Source organism: Orcinus orca, chromosome 4, assembly GCF_937001465.1.
Source record: "Orcinus orca chromosome 4, mOrcOrc1.1, whole genome shotgun sequence".
Classification (NCBI taxonomy): domain Eukaryota; kingdom Metazoa; phylum Chordata; class Mammalia; order Artiodactyla; family Delphinidae; genus Orcinus; species Orcinus orca.
The window spans coordinates 33272941-33293045 of record NC_064562.1 but is presented as its reverse complement, the minus strand read 5'-3'; the positions used below and the strand labels follow the sequence as shown (position 1 = coordinate 33293045).

The 20105-nt window shown below is 34.1% G+C and overlaps 1 protein-coding gene across 5 annotated transcripts in view; it reads left to right on the top strand.

The window, feature by feature from the left end:
* FBXW7 (F-box and WD repeat domain containing 7) overlaps nt 1-20105 on the top strand; it is a 207823-nt gene that overhangs the window by 54132 nt on the left and 133586 nt on the right. For 2 of the 5 annotated variants that reach the window (XM_049709077.1, XM_033403279.2), the window contains exon 2: nt 6319-6358. The exons of 2 other annotated variants lie outside the window; for them this stretch is intronic. The gene's annotated coding sequence lies outside the window, so the exon portion shown is untranslated. Of the gene's footprint in view, nt 1-6318; nt 6359-13554; nt 13574-20105 lie in introns of those variants that run through there. One more of the 5 variants, XM_033403265.2, reaches the window with a different exon arrangement.

Below are 20105 nucleotides of genomic sequence, written 5' to 3'. Positions count from 1 at the left end.
TATAATACCTAAAGGCTTTCTTGTCTTGAGGTGTATCATCAGCAGAAGTTTGTCTTCCTTTCTGTAGATCTTTAGAATTTTAATCTTAGCCCTTAGATAGTGCTTTCAGTCTTTTTGGTATTTTTATTGTCATTACTATGTTTAATTTTGTTAACTAGAATCTGCATTTTCTTTTTTTCTGTCCATTTAGTTGGGCTTTATACTTTTCTTTGCAAAAATCTTGTGTCCTTGAGGTAAATTTGCATCTGAGCATTTAATAATTAAATTACCATTGTGAGTGGATTTATTTTATATGAATAGTGTGCCACAACTAAATTGTACTACGGTTGATTTTTCCTTTTTGTGGAGCTTTTACAGTGTTGACAGTATTTTTGTTTGCTTGCTCCCCCATATGTATAGCTAAGTAATTACCAAAAAAGGTGTTTTTTGCCATATTTATTCTGTAATTGCTACTGTGCAATTGAACTGCAAAAGGAGGACATTCTCACAGTGGTTATATGTCACTGCAATAAAGTGATCAGTTGAGACTTGTATTGATTTAAGGAGTATGAAGATGGTAGTGAAAGATATAAGACCCAGGCTTAATGAGAAGTATGTTGTAAAAAATTGGCAATTGACAAGAACTGTGAGGAATTTAGAAATACTTTTAAGGTTTGTGGAAATGTTGAAGAAAAGCGATGAGAGCATAACTTTATAAAGGTGTAATTGTGTAGTGAAAAGGATTATAAAAATACAGGTAAATTGTACTGAAACTTATGTTTTGTAATGTTTTAATAACTGGGGCAAGTAAGATATTTTAAAAGTATCATGTGTTTCTTTTTAAATTTGTTGGTAGTTTCTATGAGACTGTCATCAGAACATTGAGGGATTCCTTTCAAACTGTTGGAGGCATTGTGGAAGCATTCCTTTGCAGTTTTGTAGCAATCAGGCAAGAAGCTTGAGAGGATAAATGCTGAGTGCTGTGTCTTCTTTGTTCAAGAAATAGAAATGCAGCATGAGATTTTTAAAGTAAAATTTTACATCTTTTACAAAAAATTATGATAGTGTGGAGTTTTTTGAAGATATGTGAAGGATAAAATAGGATTTAGTTCTCTATAAGGTAGGGATAAACTGTCGATTTGGATTGTGTTGATTTGTGAAATATTGTAATTAGGGTAAATTGAATGGGTGATGGGCAGTTTGAGAAGTGATTGCTAATGCTTTTTTTTTTTTCGGTGAAGATATTTTATTTTTCATAAAAATATAATTGTACAATGCTCTTCAGAGAAAGAAAAATTCCTTCAGTGCCCCAAAATACCATGTGATTTAGTAGTAATTTTCCTCTCCTTTAAAACTAAAAATGTAATTGATAATAGGCAACTGATTTCTTGTGAAACATCGCATTTATGTTTTTAAATTTTATTTGCCTTTGTTTTAACTAAAGGTAAGTCTGGTTTTAACCTATAGTTTTTGGAATGAGCCAAATCAAGCCTATCAGTTCAAAGATGATAAAATAAAATGCTAAATGGTGATGCTGATAGATACTGTCAGATAGCTGGTAAACAGTGATATCAATTTGCTGCAGCAAGATTCTGATTCCGATATATTAGAAAGATTTTAGGTAAAATAGAAAAATTTAAGAACTTCAAGTATATCCTAAAATTTGATCTAGTCAAACTTATTCCATATTATACTCAGTTGCTCTAATATCCAACGAATCTATGCTAAATTAATGACAGAAAATTAATGACTGGTCTAAATTTTCCCCCTTTCCTTTCCTTCTTTGGGAAAAGGAAAAAGGAAACATTACTCTGTGTACTCTACAGAGCAAGGAGAACAGCAGAACAGATGAAAGGGGACTGAGCTCACTGACTCTTCAACCGGCTTCTGTTCTCTCTCAGCCTGTATGTTGTCCTTATAGGTGAGTGAGAGATGCTAGGATTTCAGCATGCTGCTCCTTAACTGGAATGGGACAATTACTTAATTTATAATTCAAGATCTGATATCTATGTAACAACTTAAAACTCTCGACTAGCTGAGACCTTGCTTTTTAGATATTTTTCACCAGTCTGGCTCTAACTTTTCCACCTCTAAAATTAAAATAGAAAACAGCAACAAAAAATAACAGAATCCTAAGAAAATATATCATTAGCATTATTCAAAGATGCTAGCTTTTCAAATACCAGTTTTTACATAGTTATCATTAATGAGCAATCTGTATTAGATTTATTGCTGACTGAACAGTGTGTAGTCACTGAATTCACTATGCATCTTTTGTTTTAGGGGAAGACTGCTGTGCTTACATCCTTATTGTCCTCTCTGGGATTTTTAGTGTATTACTAGAAATCATGAAGTTAGATAATTTTCCTAACAAACCTTTGTCTAGCCCTGTAGGTTCTTTAGATTTGGGATGGATCTATTGGCTCTCTGCTTCAAAATAGGTCCTAAATCGTGATCATGGTCCTTCTCTTAGTGTTTGTCTGTCTTACTTTAGTGAGATGTGTGACCTCTGGGGAGGTCTCCTTACATTTAGTAAGTTGATCTTTCTCTTTTAGGTAGATAAGCCAAACTTCTCTTGAGGGAGAGTTTTTTTGCCTGTATTTTCTAAAGTGCCTCTCAAATGAACACTGTTGTTCATTTCAAAAGTTGCCCAAAGTGGGAACCTGTAAGTCTTAAGTTGTTCTTAGTGAAAATATACAATTTAGAAAGATAAGTACCTGAATTAGAAGAAGTGGGTGTCTGGCTTGGGGGTGGGTTGACTGATGAAAAAAGTCAGTTTTGTGCAAGTGTTGCTTTTGCACCTTATGTCTTAGAACCACAACTGAATGGTTGGCTACTTTCAAGTAGAAACCTGATAAATCCTGGCTGGTTGGAGGTTTGGAGAGATCTCTACCAGGCCAGACTCGTAGGTAAGGCAACCCAAGACTGAGGAAAGTTATTGTAAGGTTTTGATGAGTCATCTAATGTTTGTCCAAAGGATACTCAGACTCTGGGAATTGTTCAGGGAACTAACCTGTTGGGGCCTATGCCATTCTGTTCCTCTGAACATTGTCTTAAGAGACTTATATGACAGACCCCACCCCCAGCTCAAGACAACTCTGTCTTATGCAAATAAGACAGATTTCCATCAATGATACAAGTTTTCAAATCTGATCAAATAATGGTATCATTTAATTTAGAGAGAAGTTAGGTTAAAAAAATAGTTATTAGGTAAATATAATGGAAAAATAAAAGGATATACAGATGAAACTGTTTATATTTTTAATAAAGAAGGTATACCATTGTAAGTATCAACGTAAAAAGTTTTAGATATGTAAGAATATTTATTTGGAAGACTTTTCTTCAAACGGTTACTGGTTTTTAATAGTCTTAAATTTTTTCTGAGAAACAGGGCCAAGTGGTGTGCCTTAAGGTTTTTATGAATGCCTGTCTTGGCCATACAATTGCTTTTAAAATCAACTTCTGAGTTAGCTATTAACACTTTTAATATGTGTGAAGTTATACATTTGTGAACCTAACTTGAGCCTATGTAGAACAGGCATTGGCAAGACTTCATGCAAAACTTTCTCTGCTATTAATAGAAAATCATAAGGAATCCCTTCTTGGTAAAATTTATATTTACATTGAAACTATTCTTAAAACTTATTAATACAAAATAACCAGACATATTTACTTTACCTTTATGCAGTCTATAGAAATAAATTGAAATACATTGTTAGGAGATCCAGATTTTCAAATGAGTGAGTTACAGATCATTAGTACAATGACCTGGAGTTATTTAACTGAGAAGTGATTTTTCATCTATTTTATTTTTTTTAAATAAACTTTTAGGGACGTCCCTGGCGGTCCAGTGGTTAAGACTCTGTGCTTCCAATGCAGGGGGTGTGGGTTCAATCCCTAGTTGGGGAACTAAGATCCCACATGCTGCAAGGCGTGGCCAAAAAGTAAAAAAAAGTAAAAAAAGTAAAAAAAAAAAAGAAACTTTTAAAATAATTGAAGTATAGTTTATATACAGAAAAGTTTAGGTGAACTTTTCTATACTGATGAACTTTTACAAAATGAACACACCTTTGTAACCATACCTAGATCAAGGTATCCACTCCTCTGAAGCCTCCCTCTGTTCTGCCCCAGTCAAATAACCCATTCACCCGAAGTTAACTACTGTTCTGACTTTGTGATCAGAGATTAGTTTGGTTTGTTTTTGAATTCAATAGAATAATATATAGGCTTCTCCTCCCCTCCCCGCCAGCTGCTTCATATAGCATTGTGTTTGTGAGATGTATCTTAATTTTGTGTATGGCACTAGTTTTCTCATTTTCACTGAGGTGTAGGAATCCACTGTATAAACTACAGTTTATTTCTCCTTCCTACTGCTGACGGACATTTGGGTCGTGAGTTTTGGGCTCCTTAAATAATGTTACTATGATAAATCTTGTACATATCTTTCTGTGCACAAACATATACATTTCTATTGATTGTATACACAGGAGTTGTATTACTTAGTCATTGGGTATGTGTATTTTCACCTTTAGTAGATATTTCCAAATAGTTTTCCATACTGGTTATACGAATTTCCATTTCTACCTGCAGTGCATGAGAATGCCATTTGCTGCACATGCTCACTTACATTTGGTATTCTCTGATTTTTCGATTAAAAACTAGCCATTTTGGTGTGTAGTAGTATCTTATTGTGTTGTTTATCTGTGTTTTCCTGAGGATTAGTGATGTTGAGTACCTTTTCAATATGCTTATTGGTTTTTGAAATTATCTTTTATGAAGTTTTTTTTTGGTCTTTAGCTTATCTTAAAAACTGGGTTGTCTTTTTCTTGGTGATTTAAAGTTGTTTTTTTGTTTTTTAATATTTCATACATGAGTCCTTTGGACATGTGCATTGAGAAGATCTTCTCCTACCCTGTAGCTTTTTCATTTTAAGAACACAACTTTTTAATGAAGTCCAATTTGCTGTGTTTATCTTTGTGTCTTGTTTAAGAAATCTTTGCCTACCTCAAAGTAATGACAGTATTCACCTGTCATCTCACAGCTTTATTGTTTTAAACTTTATTGTTCAGGTCATACTTTCTTCTTCCCTCCTGTTCCATGGCCTGTGGATGGATGTGATTCATTTGACTGATTTTGATTTTAATAGTAGTAGTGATAGAAAATATACTGGTATGGCTTACTCATAAGAAAATGTTTTTATTTTATTTTTATATATGGCATTATAATTTCTGTATGATAACTTATTGCTAGTTAAAATAGATGATTTTTATTTTGTTGATTCTTTAAAAGGAATTTAAAAACTTTTTTTTTGTCTGACTCTAAAAGAGGCAATCAGTTTTACTATATACTATGTCATGTTCTGTCTTATTTGTTTTGTTTTTGAGGAGTCATAGTGTGATGCCTTAAAGACATTGGATTGTGCAGTCAATGGCAGCTACTATATTTAAGCAGATGAATGAATCTCTATAAGGTTTGGTTTTGTAATCTATAAAATGGAGAGTAAATAAGGTGATTAAAAAAAAGTGTGCGTAAGTTTTTTCAAATCTTTGGCAATGTGCCTGACAAACACTAAGAGCACTATAATATTTAGTGCTTTTTTCTTGAATTTTTGAACTTCATTTTGAAGATTATTTTGACCTGAGACTTGACTGAAAGGACACATACTATGTTTATTATAAAATTATTCACAGCTAACTTTTGTAAGTAGTAAAATTAATTTGTAAGTTTATGCATTTCTTTTTATTGTGGGTAAAATCTTAATTTTTTTTAGTATCAACATAAGGTGGATTTAAAAATACTTATGTTAATTTTTTAATAAAATAGAATATAATAAATAAAATAAATAAATAGAAAATATATATTAATAAATATTTTAAAATATCTTTCTATTTCATTGGCTCTACTTTAACTCTGTAGATGCTACAGTTACATTGTCTAGCTGCTACTTAAAAGGTGGTAACTAGATACTAGAATGTAGAGCTTGGCATTGTATGTTGATGGTTAGGAATAATTTAACATATGGATGCTTTTCTAAGACATTGTTAGTATGCTGTTATCTGATTTGTTATAGAGCTCACTCTTTTTGTAGTCTAGTAACTGCCAATATCTGATAATTCATTAACTTTTCCATATATTACATTTAAACTTTCAGTTGTTTATAAGGTTAGGAAAAATTTTGTTAATCATTTGCCAAAGTTCAGCACGTGCTTTGGGTTTTAAAGTAGTGTGAAAAAACAAATTGCTGTCATTAAAATGGGATTACTGCATACACTTTACAGATTAGAGGTAACTCCGAAGTTGAAAAATTATTCCTGATATATTTATTTTTTTATTATTTAGGGAGTCTCAACGAGATTTTTAAAAGGCTATCAAATATTTGGTAAGTACATATTCTCCATGTTAAATACTTTGCATGTTACTTAAGTTTACATGTATATTACATTAATGGCATTTATAATAATAGCCTGTGTAAATTATAATTTATATTTCTTTTAATTTTTACCCAGTATTGGAATTTCTTCTCTTTATATTCTGATCCTCTTCTGATTCTTTCTACACATTGCATCAAGAAAATTCTTCTAGCATGCAGGCTAAGTATTAAAAGAGTTCAAAGAAAATAGTAGCCTTCATGGGCAGAAATGCTAATACTTTGTGAATGAAACAGGATTTTCCTCACTTGAGATTTTTCTAACAGTTTTTGATTAGCTGTTGATACGAGTACAGATATCAAGATTCTTCAGCCATCCCTTACTCTACTCCTTACATTAGGTCCAGTTCATCACAATAAGCCAATGTGAAGACTCCGATCAGACCTTATGCTGTTTCCTATTTGGGCCACTCCAGTTTCTTTGTAATAACATTATAATATGAAAATTTGATAAGGGCCTGTAATTAAGAATTTCATAAACTTTTGATTTCACTAGATAGTGCTTTTACTGTTTTTACTTTTTTTTTTTTTTTTTTGCGGTACGCGGGCCTCTCACTGTTGTGGCCTCTCCCGTTGCGGAGCACAGGCTCTGGACGCGCAGGCTCAGCGGCCATGGCTCACGGGCCTAGCCGCTCCTCGGCATGTGGGATCTTCCCGGACCGGGGCACAAACCCGCGTTCCCTGCATCGGCAGGCAGACTCTCAACCACTGCGCCACCAGGGAAGCCCTACTTTTTAAAATTTTTGAGTGAAAGTGGGAGAATTAATCTCAGAATGTGTTTCACTTCACTATATAGGATTTTAGAGTTTTGTGCTGTGGTGATTATATAGGTGTAACAATGCTTTGGTTGGTTACTCATGGTAGATTTAAAAATTTTTGGATATACTTCAACAGTGAGGGGAAAGTATCAAGTGGCATATGTAGATTTTGATTATTTTAATATAGTAATAAAATTTTTTTAAGGATGAATACATTTACTTGATTAGCTAAAGGAAATTTCCTAGATACATGAAGAAATATTTAATCATTAATTTCTTTTATTATACTTTTTATGTGTTTGAAACAATAAATATTCAACTGAATGATATTTCTAAAATTCTGTAATAATCATAGTTAATGTAAGTATTCAACAAATTATACCACTCTATTTACTGTATATTTATAATAAATATAACATTTTTAGGAGCAAATGATGTTACAAAAATCTCTTAAACAAAATTTTACTACTTTAAAATGTGGTAACTGATTTCTGGTGATGTATTAAGTGGAAAAAGCAATTTACTGCTGTCTTTTCCCCCATTGATGCAAATATTTGAGTTAGTTTGAGTGAACCATATTCAGAGTTGTGTATTCATTACTGCTATCTAGTTTTAGACATCTCCCCCCCCCACCCCCTAGGCAACCAGTAATATACTTTTTCTATGAATTGTGTATTCTGGACATTTCTTATAAATGCAATCATACAATATTTGTCATTTTGTGTCTGGCATCTTTCACTTAGCATAATATTTTCAAGGTTCACCCATGTGGTAGCGTGTATCATTTATTTTTATGGCTAAAAAAGATTCCATTGTATACCACATTTTGTTTATCCATTCATCAGTTGGTGGGTTGTATCTACGTTTAGGCTATTAGGAATGCTTCTGCAGTGAACATTCTTGCATAAGTTTTTGTGTGCACTTATGTTTTCATTTCCTTTGGGTGTATACTTATAAGGGGCAGAGTTGCAGGTTAGTATAGTAACTGTGTGTAACTCTGAGGAACTGTCAAAATGGATGCACTGTGTTACAATCTCACCCCAGTGTATGAGGGTTCCAATTTCTCCACACTCTTGCAGACATTGATTGTTACACTGTCAATCTTTTTTGTATTTTAGCCATCCAGATAGATGTGAAGTGGTATTTCATTGTGGTTTTGATTTAGATGTGAAATGGTATTTCATTGTGGTTTTGATTTTCATTTCCGTAATGACTAATGATGAGCATTATTTCATGTGCTTATTGACCATTTACATATGTCCTTTGGAGAAATGTCTCTTCACATCCTTTGCCCATTTTTTAATTAGGTTGTCTTTTTATTGTTAAACTATACACGTTCTTTATATATTCTGGAAACTAGCCCCTTATGAGATAATATGATTTGCAAATACTTTCCCCCATTCTGTGGATTGTCTTTTCACTTTCTTTCTGGTGTCCTTTGAAGCACAAAAGTTTTTAATTTTGATGAAGTCTGATTTATCTCTTTTTTTCTTTTGTTGCTTATGCTTTTGGTGTCATATTGCAAAATTATCTTTAAATAAATATTCATTGATAGTCTAGGTCTGTGACAAGGTTTTAATTATCACAGGGCTGTAAAGCATTGACATTTCCTGTGTTTGACAGCCAAAGCCCAAAGGAAGCAATTATCCTTGTATTTGTGCTTCAATTCCTCAGCTAATTGTTTTAAGCAAAACATTATGTTTTGATTCCATGTGTTGCCATGAAAACGTTAGCTGTGTGTGATATGTTTATTGATATTGGTCTCATGAATTCATAGTTAGTTTTTTAGATTGGAGAAGAACTAAGTATTTAGTTTATGTGGTGTTTATTGCATATTTGATTTCATACCTTAATAAACCATCGCTTTTTAGGCTAAGAGTATTATCAGGGTTCTTTTTAGCTTTCCTGTGAGGAAAAAATAGATTTTGAGAATCTTATTGATTTTAATCTTGTGCAGGTTATTTGTAGCAGTGACATTTTGATGTTTTTGTAAACCTACATATGGAATACGTATATTTTTCTTCTGCTTTATTAAGTATGTGCCTTTTTAATTTTTATGGGACCATTTTAGTTTCTTATTTTTTACATTATGTGGTTTTTAAATCAACTGGAGGCATATTTCAGGATGTATTGGCCTGTAATGTCTAATTCAGTTTTTTAGAAAAATGGCATGTGACAATGAAGTGTCACTACTCTTAGTAGATTGGCTTTCTGTGTAAGGGCAAGAGGTTGTAATACAGTATAACAAATATATTTTTATTTGGGGAATTTACTTTTGTATCTTTCATATTATCTAATAGTATTCTGTGTTAACTTCAGGTTAACCAAAGTCTATTTTAATGAAATTTTATAGAGCTAAGATCATTGATATTCTTCTTGTTAGTTGATTTGAAATCATAGTGTCCATTGATGAACAGTCCTTAAGTGCCCATTGGATGAGTGATATTGTTCTTTACATTGATGTGTGTTATACTATCTGTGGACATTTTGCAGTGGAAAAGGAAATAAAAACTGACATCTCATTCATGGTGGTATTAATTGTGGTGGTATTAAGTGTGATAAAAATAAGGAAAAGATTTAGCTGAGAGAGTTACCTCCTCCTATGGTTATATGTCAGATATGGTGATTAAGAGGATTTTGATGATCTATTTATGGCTGAATTAAGGTGAAATGGCTTTTGTGCACTATTCTTTCCCCCTTCCCTTCTCTTGTTCTAAATGCTTATTTACTAACATAATAACTGAATATATATTAATTCTCTTTGAGTATTTATATTTGAAATGAGGTTTTAATATTAGTAGAGACCTCTTTTTCTTACAAGGGTAGGAAGGATTACCCTTTAGTTAAACCACTAATTTGTCACTAAAGTCAGTAAGGCCTGCCTTATACTACAGGGGGCAGCTTCTCAGCACATATACTAGAGTTTGCCATTCCGCTGATCCATAATACCTTGGAGATATTGGTCAGGGTTGTATGGATAGAACAATTAAACTATTCTTCATCAGAGGGGTCTTTCACTACTTGCTTTTTTTTTTTTTTTTTTTTTTTTTTTTTTGCGGTACGCGGGCCTCTCACTGTTGTGGCCTCTCCCGTTGTGGAGCACAGGCTCTGGCCGCACAGGCCCAGCGACCATGGCTCACGGGCGCAGCCGCTCTGCGGCATGTGGGATCCTCCCGGACCGGGGCACAAACCCGCATCCCCTGCATCGGCAGGCGGACCCCCAACCACTGCGCCACCAGGGAAGCCCTTTCTTTTTTTTTTTTTTTAATTAATTAATTAAATTTATTTATTTTTGGCTGCGTTGGGTCTTCATTGCTGTGCGTGGGCTTTCTTTCTGTAGTTGCGGCGAGCGGTGGCTACTCTTCGTTGCGGCAGGTGGGCTTTTCATTGTGGTGGCTTCTCTTGTGGCTCTAGGCATGCGGGCTTCAGTAGTTGTGGCACGTGGGCTCAGTAGTTGTGGCTCGCGGGCTCTAGAGTGTGGGCTCAGTAGTTGTGGCACACGGGATTAGTTGCTCCATGGTATGTGGGATCTTCCTGGACCAGGGCTTGAACTTGTGTCCCCTGCATTGGGAGGCGGATTCTTAGCCACTGCGCCACCAGGGAAGTCCCTCTTTCACTACTTTCTAATCTCAGGAAATCTCAGCTAGACTTGAATTATTCTAAATGTCACACTGTTTTTTGCACAAATGTCTGAAAGCTATCGCACAAGTAGTATGACTTTTTTTTTCTCCCAATACAGTTACTGTAGTAACCACATCATGCAGAGAAGTTTTCCTAAAAGCTTTTTCCTTCAGAACTTACTTTTAAAAAAATTTTTTTAATTTAATTTTATTTACTTTTTTTATACAGTAGGTTCTTATTAGTCCTCAATTTTATACACATTAGTGTATACATGTCAATCCCAATCGCCCAATTCATCACACCACCATCCCCACCCCCCCACAGCTTTCCCCCCTTGGTGTTCATATGTTTGCAGAACTTACTTTTTAAATGAAAACTTAATCCAGATTAACTCACATTCAGTCTAGTAGCCATCTTAATTTTATTCTTATTAATATCTAAGATTTCCATTCTCTTGATCTTTCTTCAGAAATTTCTCAGTCTATTAATCCAGGGGTCCCCAGTCCCCGGGCCGGGAGCCAGTACTGGTCCAAGGCCAGTTAGGAACCAGACTGCACAGCAGGAGGTGAGCGGTGGGCAAGTGAGCGAAGGTTCATCTGTGGTTCCCCATTGCTCACGTTACCGCCTGAATCACCCTCCGCATCCCCATGGAAAAATTGTTTTCCACAAAACTGGTCCTGGTGCCAAAAAGGTTGGGGACCACTGTATTAATCTAAAGAGTTACAACCGTTCATTTCTTCTGTTTTATCCCCTGTTCGTGGACTGCTTTATTTTGCTAGAGTGATATCAGTTTACTGTCTTGAGAGGTTCCTAGTATAAATTCACAACCCCCCGGCCCTGCCCCAGTATAGCCTCAGTGCTTCTTGGTCATCTTTATCTCTTTTTCATCTTCTATTTCATTCCACATTATTAGTTATTTGGAACCTTTCCACTCTCCTCAAATGACCAGTCCTGTCCCTATTTCGCTTATTCTTTCTTCATTTCATATTTTATACTCTTTCTTTCCCCAGTCTAAGTTTACTCAAGGAATAAAATGTTTTCATTTCTTTCAAAAGCTAACATCTATATTCTCAGTCTTATTCCTCCTTTCCTTCACTGGAACCTTGTTATTCTTCCTTTTATGCTCCATGCCGGGTTCTCTGCCTTATCACACTAAATCTTGAAAAATATCTTACTTCTACTATTTTCCTATCTTTCCCGTTATCACTGAGCTTGTTTGATTTATAGTTGTTGACTCTAGGTGTCCAATTTCTCAACTTTTATTCAACTACCTTCTGCAGTTTGACTATTGTTTCTACTAGTGTTCTGCTTCCTCAAATGAAAGTAAACCACTTTTCTTACCTACCCAGATAGACATTGGTTAGGTTGATGATAGAATGTTCTGTATCATCCCCCAAATAAGACTGAGTTCCAATTGCTAATCTGTGTCTTTTCTTTTCTCATCCTGTCCTACCTTTTTCAGCATTTGGTATTTTGCTTCTCCTTAACATTCAGTTCTCCCTTGTCTTCTGTAATACTTTAATGGTTTTTCTACTACCTCTCCAACTAAATGCTTGCTTTCTTTGTTATTGCTTTTTTCCTTTACATACCCCTTATGTATAAACTGGATTGAAGCTTTGCTCCTCCTCATTATATATCATTTTTAGGAGGTGGTCTCTGCTTTTATTATGTAAATTATCACAAATTTGTGATGACTCACAGATGCCACATTTTCCTTTATTACGTGTTTTACTTGAGTTATTAGGTCTTAAGCACCACAAAATTAAATTAATATTTCTCAAGCTGAAAATATTGCCTCGATATATGCATGGAACTCAGTAAACACTTGTTGAATCACTGAATGACTCATCTTAGTCTCCTGGTCTGTTTAGTCTGTTCTTTTTGTTTTAGATAACAATTTTAACCATTCACCTATTCTCATATTGCAAGGCTTATAACATCTTTGACCACCTCTTGTCTGTGCTGGTTAATATTAATTATCGTATTTTGGTCCTAAGCTTAACTAATGAGGCAGATGATATTCCCATTTGCAGATGGTAAAAATAAGGATCACAGAGGTTGTGATTTGCTTATAATTTCACAGGTAGTGGTGGAGTTGAAAATTAACATCTGATTCCTTATCACATGTTTTCTGGTTTTCACAGAAAACATTCTAATGATAAAAGCAGTATGATGGACAAGAAATTATTGTCAGTGTACTGTGTGAGTTAAGGTAGAGAAAACAGGAAGGTGGGAATACTTTAAATTGTTACGTGATGAGATGAAGTCCTAATTTGGTGGGAGGAATGAAAATCAAGGATGTGAGAAGTTTGTCCCTGAAGATTAATAGAATTTTGACATCTGTTAGTGATGCAGGGATGCCGGTAAAGTATTGAATGATCCCTCAGATAACAGTGATAAAATCCGGATAAAATATTGAAAGAAAAACTATTTAAAAGCAGCAGAAAATGACCAAAAGGAGACAGAAGTCAGCTGAGAAGTTATCCTTTAAAGCCTGAAAATACAATGTGTAAGAGTTGTACATTTGTGGTTTTCTTGCTTTTGAGTGCATCCCAACCTCCTGTATTTCCAGTAGTACAGGACAGAAGTTAAATCTAGCCAAGTAGCTGGAAATTTATCGAGGGAAATCCTAGAAGCAAGTGAACCACTGAAAAGTAAACAAAAACTGATGGAATTTTTTGCCAGCCCACCACCATTACAAGCAATTCTAAAGGAAGTTCATCAGTCTGAAGGGAAATGGCACCAGATTTCAAGTGTTATTTACAGGAAGAAACCAACATCAAAAATAGTGAGTAATTGGGTAATTATAAAAAACTATATACAGTTGACCCTTGAACATTATGGCATTAGGAGCACCGACCCTCCACACTGTTGATAATCTGAATATAACTTTACAGTTGACTCTCTGTATCTGGGTTCCGCGTCTGAGGATTCAACCAACCATGGATTGTGTAGTACATATTTAGTGAAAAAAATCGATGTATAAGGGGACCTGAACAGTTCAAATCTGTGTTGTTTAAGGGTCCACTGTGTGTGTGTATATATATATATATATATATATATATATATATATATATATATATATATATTTTGCGGTACGCGGGCCTCTCACCGTCGCAGCCTCTCCTGTTGCGGAGCAACAGGCTCTGGACGCGCAGGCCCAGCGGCCATGACCCACGGGCCCAGCCGCTACGCGGCACGTGGGATCCTCCCGGACCGGGGCACGAACCCGTGTCCCCTGCATCAGCAGGCGGACTCTCAACCACTGCGCCACCAGGGAAACCCTCCACTGTATACTTTTATTATTAAAAAAAAATTACTGATTAAAGCAAAACTTATAATACTGTATTTTTGGGTTTGTAATGTATATATGAGAACAACAGCACAAAGTTGGGGGTGTTGTGTTCTTGTATTTCTCTGATGTTAATGTTGAGCATCTTTTCATGTGTTATTGACTATTTGAATATCTTTGGTGAAGTATCTGATCAAGATTTTAAGAATTGACATATTACACAGTATTTAATATAACATGTCATAATAAGACCTATTATGACAAATTGACATACTAAGCAATATTTAGTCTTTTTTTTTTGGCTGCACTGTGCGACTTGTGGGATCTTAGTTCTCTGACTAGGGATTGAACCTGAGCCCTTGGCAGTGAAAGCACTCAGCCCTAACCACTGAGCCCCCAGGAATTCCCAACAATGTTTAGTCTTCTAACTTACGAACATGGTATATCTTTCATTTATTTAGATTGTTTTTTCATTTCTCTCAGTAATGTATGGTAGTTTTTTTTTCTTAAGGTGGTAAAAAAAACTGAACTCTGTACACATTAAGCAATAATTTCTCATTTCCCCCTCTCCCAGGCCCCAGTAGTATCTAATTTACTTTCTGTCTGTATGAATTTGCCTATTTTAGATATTTCATACAAGTGTACTGTCATCCAGTATTTGTTCTTTTGTGTCTGGCTTATTTCACTTGGCATAATGTTTTCAAAGTACACCTGTGTTGGAGCATGCATCAGAATTTCCTTCCTTTTTATGGCTGAATGATGTTCCATTGCAGTATTCCACATTTTGTTTATCTGTTCATCTATTGATGGACACTTGGGTTGTTTTCACTTTTTGGCTGTTGTGAATAATGCTGCAATGAAATTTGGTGTACAAGTACCTGAGTCCTCTTTTCAGTTCTCTTGGGTGTATATCTAGGAGTGGAATTGCTGGGTCATATGGTAGTTCTATGTTTAGCTTTTTGTGAAGCTGCTAAACTGATTTCCATTGTGGCTTCACCATTTTACATTACCATCAGCGATTTACAAGGGTTATAGTTTCTCCACATCCTCATCAGTGCTTGTTATTTCCTATCTGTAGTACCTTTGTGGGGCAGATACCTTAGGATTTTCTACATAAACAATCATGTGAACAGAGACAGTTTTACTTCCTTTTTGATCTTTTTGCTTTTCTTTTTCTTACCTTTTTGTTTGGAATTTCTACAATATAATGTTGAATATAAGTAAGGAGAATAGACATTCTTGCCATGCTCCCAAACTTAGGGAGAGTATATTCGATATTTCATTATTAAGTATGTTGTTAACCATAGGACTTTCATAGGTACTCTATCTGGTTGAAAAAGTTCTTTGCTGAATGGTTTTGTTTGTCTGTTTTTAATCATTAATGGTATTTGATTTTATCACTGACTTCTGCATCTATTGCCACAATCATATAGATTTTCTCTTGAACTATGAATGTGGTTGAATTACATTAATTATTTTTCATGTTAACTCAACCCTGCATTCCTAGATAAACTTTACTTTGTCAGACTGTATTACTGTTTTTATGTATCACTGGATTTGATTTGCTGAAAATTTTGGCAAAACTGGAAAGTGTCCTCTTTTCCTCTATTTTGTATACTACTGGCATATGTTTATATGCCAAATATATAGTTTGTGTAAATCTGGCATATGTTTTCCTTAACTGTTTGGTAGAATTCACCAGTGAAATCATCTTGGTCAAGAGTATGTTTTGAAGGAAGGTTTTGGATTTATGGATTTTTTATTCTTCCTGGTTTTATTTTTTTATGGGTAAGTCAGCTGTTTTAGTAATTGGTGCTTACCTGGTTAATCCATTTTTCTGTTATGAAATCTGGTTACTGGATTGGATTTTTTTCTCTCTTTTCAAATAGTAGTTTTATTCCTCATTTAGTTTCCTTGGGTTAGTTACAGTAATGAAGAGAGCTACATCTTAAGTATTTAGCGATTTAAAAATATGTAAATGGACTTATATATACTACCAAATGTAAAATAGATAGCTAGTGGGAAGCAGCCACATAGAACAGGGAGATCAGCTCGGTGCTTTGTGACCCCCTAGAGGGGTTGGATAGGGAGGGTAGAAGGGAGACGCAAGAGGGAGGAGATATGGGTATATATGTATATGTATAGCTGATTCACTTTGTTATACAGCAGAAACTAACACACCATTGTAAAGCAGTTATACTCCAATAAAGATGTTTAAAAAAATGTAAATGTATAAATTGTCTTCGGTTCACCCATGTGTCACCTAGGTTTTGAACTGCTTTTTCCTCCCTGTTTTAATGTTTTTGCTTGGATGCTAAAGAGGACTTTAGTTCATTGTAGTTTTGTACTGTAGGATTCTTATAATAGCTTTTTGTGTATATGTCTGTGTGGTCCTATGTTGTAGTATAGTCTTGCCAGGGAAAACTTGATTTTGTTTGATTTAAGGTCTGGTGAATGCCATTCTTCCTCCTGTACATTTACTGCTACCCCAGCACAACCTTATATATAATAAAAACAAATTTCTTTCCTAAACTGTAATGTGAACTTTTGATCTATAATAGTTTTAACCTAACTCACAGTATACAGAGTAGGCAAATGTGAAAAATACCCAGCTGGTTATTTGGCATATGGCAGTTTAATAAGTTAAAAAAATTCCTGTTATTGCCTATTTTGAAATTGCATAGTGTTTTGAACTAACTAGTGTGATTTGAACCTAAATTTTAATGTGAGGCACGTTCTAATCCTGCTTCTCTCACTTACCCTTCTCACTGTGAATTTCGTAATACTTTGATTATATTCTTTGTACTTTATTAGAGATCCATTTTTTATTTTCTGTTGCACTTTCTGAAATTTGTTAGTAATTTTTTTTTCTTCTCCTACTGTTACATAAGATTTGAATTCCTGGGACAAAACTCTGGTAACAGTGGGTAATTCTTTTAATATTAGCACTTCTTTCTCTCATTCAGTTATGTAGTTATTGCCTGGCAAATGTCTGAAAAGATCTTTTAACACAAATTTAAAGATTTCTGTAGGTATAAGTGGCAGACAATTTGTTTGGTTTTGGCTAAAGTAATCTGAGCTGGGGATATATTTCATTTAATTTGGGTGTAGTGGTATATATTTATATGGAGATCAGTCATGACCATGTATAATTGTAGGGATGTGTTCTTAATGTCCAGTGGCTCTAGCCATTGAGACAGGAATGTATAAGGCTAGAGCGCATATACATTATGAAAGTGTCCTGCGATGGTCGTTACTAGAAGTATGAGTACACTACTAGTAGCAGCAAAGGAGAAACTAGGTTTGAAATTTACAAAGTCAGAATCAAGTCTATGGAAATGTTTACAGATACATATCTAAAACTGTAAGATTAGGTTTTCATCCTACTCATTCAAAATGTCTGTACTCCTGTATAGAAAATAATACATAATGTAATGTGTATATTGTATATTCACCAAATATTTTTCCTATTTTAGTTGAAATAGCATATTTAATAAAATTAAAATATGTGATTTCATCTGCCTGTTGGAACACTTTAGTAAAGCAAGTATGGAATAATAGACTTCTGATTTGGAAGTATGTTGAAGGTGTATTCTTTTGTCATATTTACATTTATTTAAGAATTAAGATAAAATTTAGATTAAATTAATGGAATATGAAACAAAAATGGTTAAAGATGTGCCACAAGTAATTAGAAGTTATTCTGACATTGCAAAGTGAATTGTGACATAAAAATGTTTTGATCATGCAAAAACAGTAATTCATTTAAGAGGAAAAAATATAAACAGAAGTAATAGGCTCTTGGTTTTTTGATAGTCCAATTAATGAAAATGAATCTTATGAAAATATTGGAAAAATATTTAAATAACTTACTTGTTTGAAACCAGAATCTCTGATCAGTGAACATAGCATAAAACTCATAACCCACCAAGAATGACATTGATGATTGTCTTATCATCAATGAATGTCTTAAATTTAGGGTATGTAAGATTAGTTACTGCACAAGAAAACTTGAATTGAAATCTCAAGTTTATATATGAAAGGAGCGTGATAGGAGTTCCTCATATTTGTCAACTCTCTCAAAAATTTACACGACATTCCCAATAACAGGTTGTGAAATTTGAAGTTTGTAAACTTTGAATAATAAAAAATAAATTATGATAAACTATGCTAGAGGAAAGACTAAATTATCCTCCTAATCTCTGTATAAGAAACAGTATAAAATTTTGTCACATGAAAAGCCAAGCAAAGATTACTCAACCAAAAAATGAAGGAATTATGGCATAACAGAATTGTGTCAGACATTTAATTAACGTGTTATTTTTCTGGATTTATTTATGGTATTTGTCAGTCTTTTAAAAATTAGTATTTTGTTATTTTTTCACATTTCAAATATGTATTCACTTTCATTTCTAATTTTGTATTTGTAATTTTGTATTCTTTCTTTTAAATCCTCCAATTTTTAGAAGCTTCAGGCCCCTTAAAACTTAGATGTGCCCCTATTAAAGGGATAGAGCACACACAGATGCAAGTGCAGTCTGATGGGCTTGGCGGGGGATGGTTTAGAGAGACTGTCTTTCTGAAGAGGTGGCACTTGAACAAAGATCTGATTAAAGGCATGGAGAGAACCTTATGAGGGTTTGGCGGAAAGAGCAATTCAAGTAGGGGCACTGTTGTGGGAATGTCTGGTATGCTTATTAAGAGGAGGCAATGAGGTTGGAGCCCAGTGGTTGGAGATGAGATTGAAAAGGAAAGCAAATTATATACTTAAAGCAATTATATATGGCCTGGATAAAAATTTAAGGAATCTAGATTTTGATTCTAGTTATAATAAGCTTACCATTGTAGAATTTTTCACATTTTCAAACTGGCAATGAAACTTTTTCAAGTGCTCATTTGGGGACCCAGTTTGCTTTCATCTTTTAGGTCCTTCATCCTTGTGCTTTATTTTCATGTTCCAACTGCATTAGGAAGGAGAAATAATCTGCATACCCACTCTCTTAAAATGCCCAATGCAGAAGGGCACACATAGTTTCTAAAATTCATTTTCCTTTGATGAGAATTTAGATGTAATTGTAAGGCAGAGTGCCCTGCTACATTGCCGTTACTATGGAAGGCGAGAATGAATTTTGGTTAGAAAATTTGTTGTCACTACCACATTAATACTTAGGTGTTAGGACCTAATATCTGACTTATTCTGACTTCTTCTTAGGATTCCATATGAAGGTTGTACTATAGTTTAATGTTTAGCCATTCTCTTATTGCTAGATTAACGTAATTTTTAAGTTCTTGGTATCATAAGCAAGGCTGCAACAAGCAACTTTGTTATGTTTACTTGAATATTAGGGTAGCTAACAAAAAGTATAATTGCTGTATAATAAACATTAAAAAAATGTAATAGATACTGTGAAATTGTCCTTCACGTGTTACTTTCGTCAGTGGATGGGTATATCCATTTCACTACCTCCCCATTAATACTTGATGTTGTTTTTGATAATCTTTTAACTGAAAAATATATTCTTTTTGTTTTGGTTTGCATTTTCTTAATTATTGGTGAGGCTAAACACCTTTTTGTAAGTTTTTGGTAATTCTTTCTACTGTGAATTGTCTACTTATGTATTCCCATTTTTTCTATTAAAATTGTCTTTAAAAAATATAATCTGGTTATCATTTTAATCCTTTGGATTTTCCGTCTCTTTCAAAAACATTGTCCCAGTTTTTTGCCAGTTAAAAAAATTTTTTTAAATGGTGTTTTATGTCGTACGTGGTATTTCTATATTGTTTCAATATAGAAATGGAAAATATTGATATATTACTGGTTTCCAAACTACTCTGTGGAAGCAAATATTTTACAGATTCTATAGACTAAAGTTTTTTAGATTAAAAACGTCTAATGTTTATTTATTTTCTCCTTTTTAAAAAATTTCAAACCTACAGGTGAGAAAATAATACAGTGAACACCTGTATACTCTTCACTTAGACTCAACCAGTTGTTAACATTTTGTTAATATTTTGCCACATTTTTTCC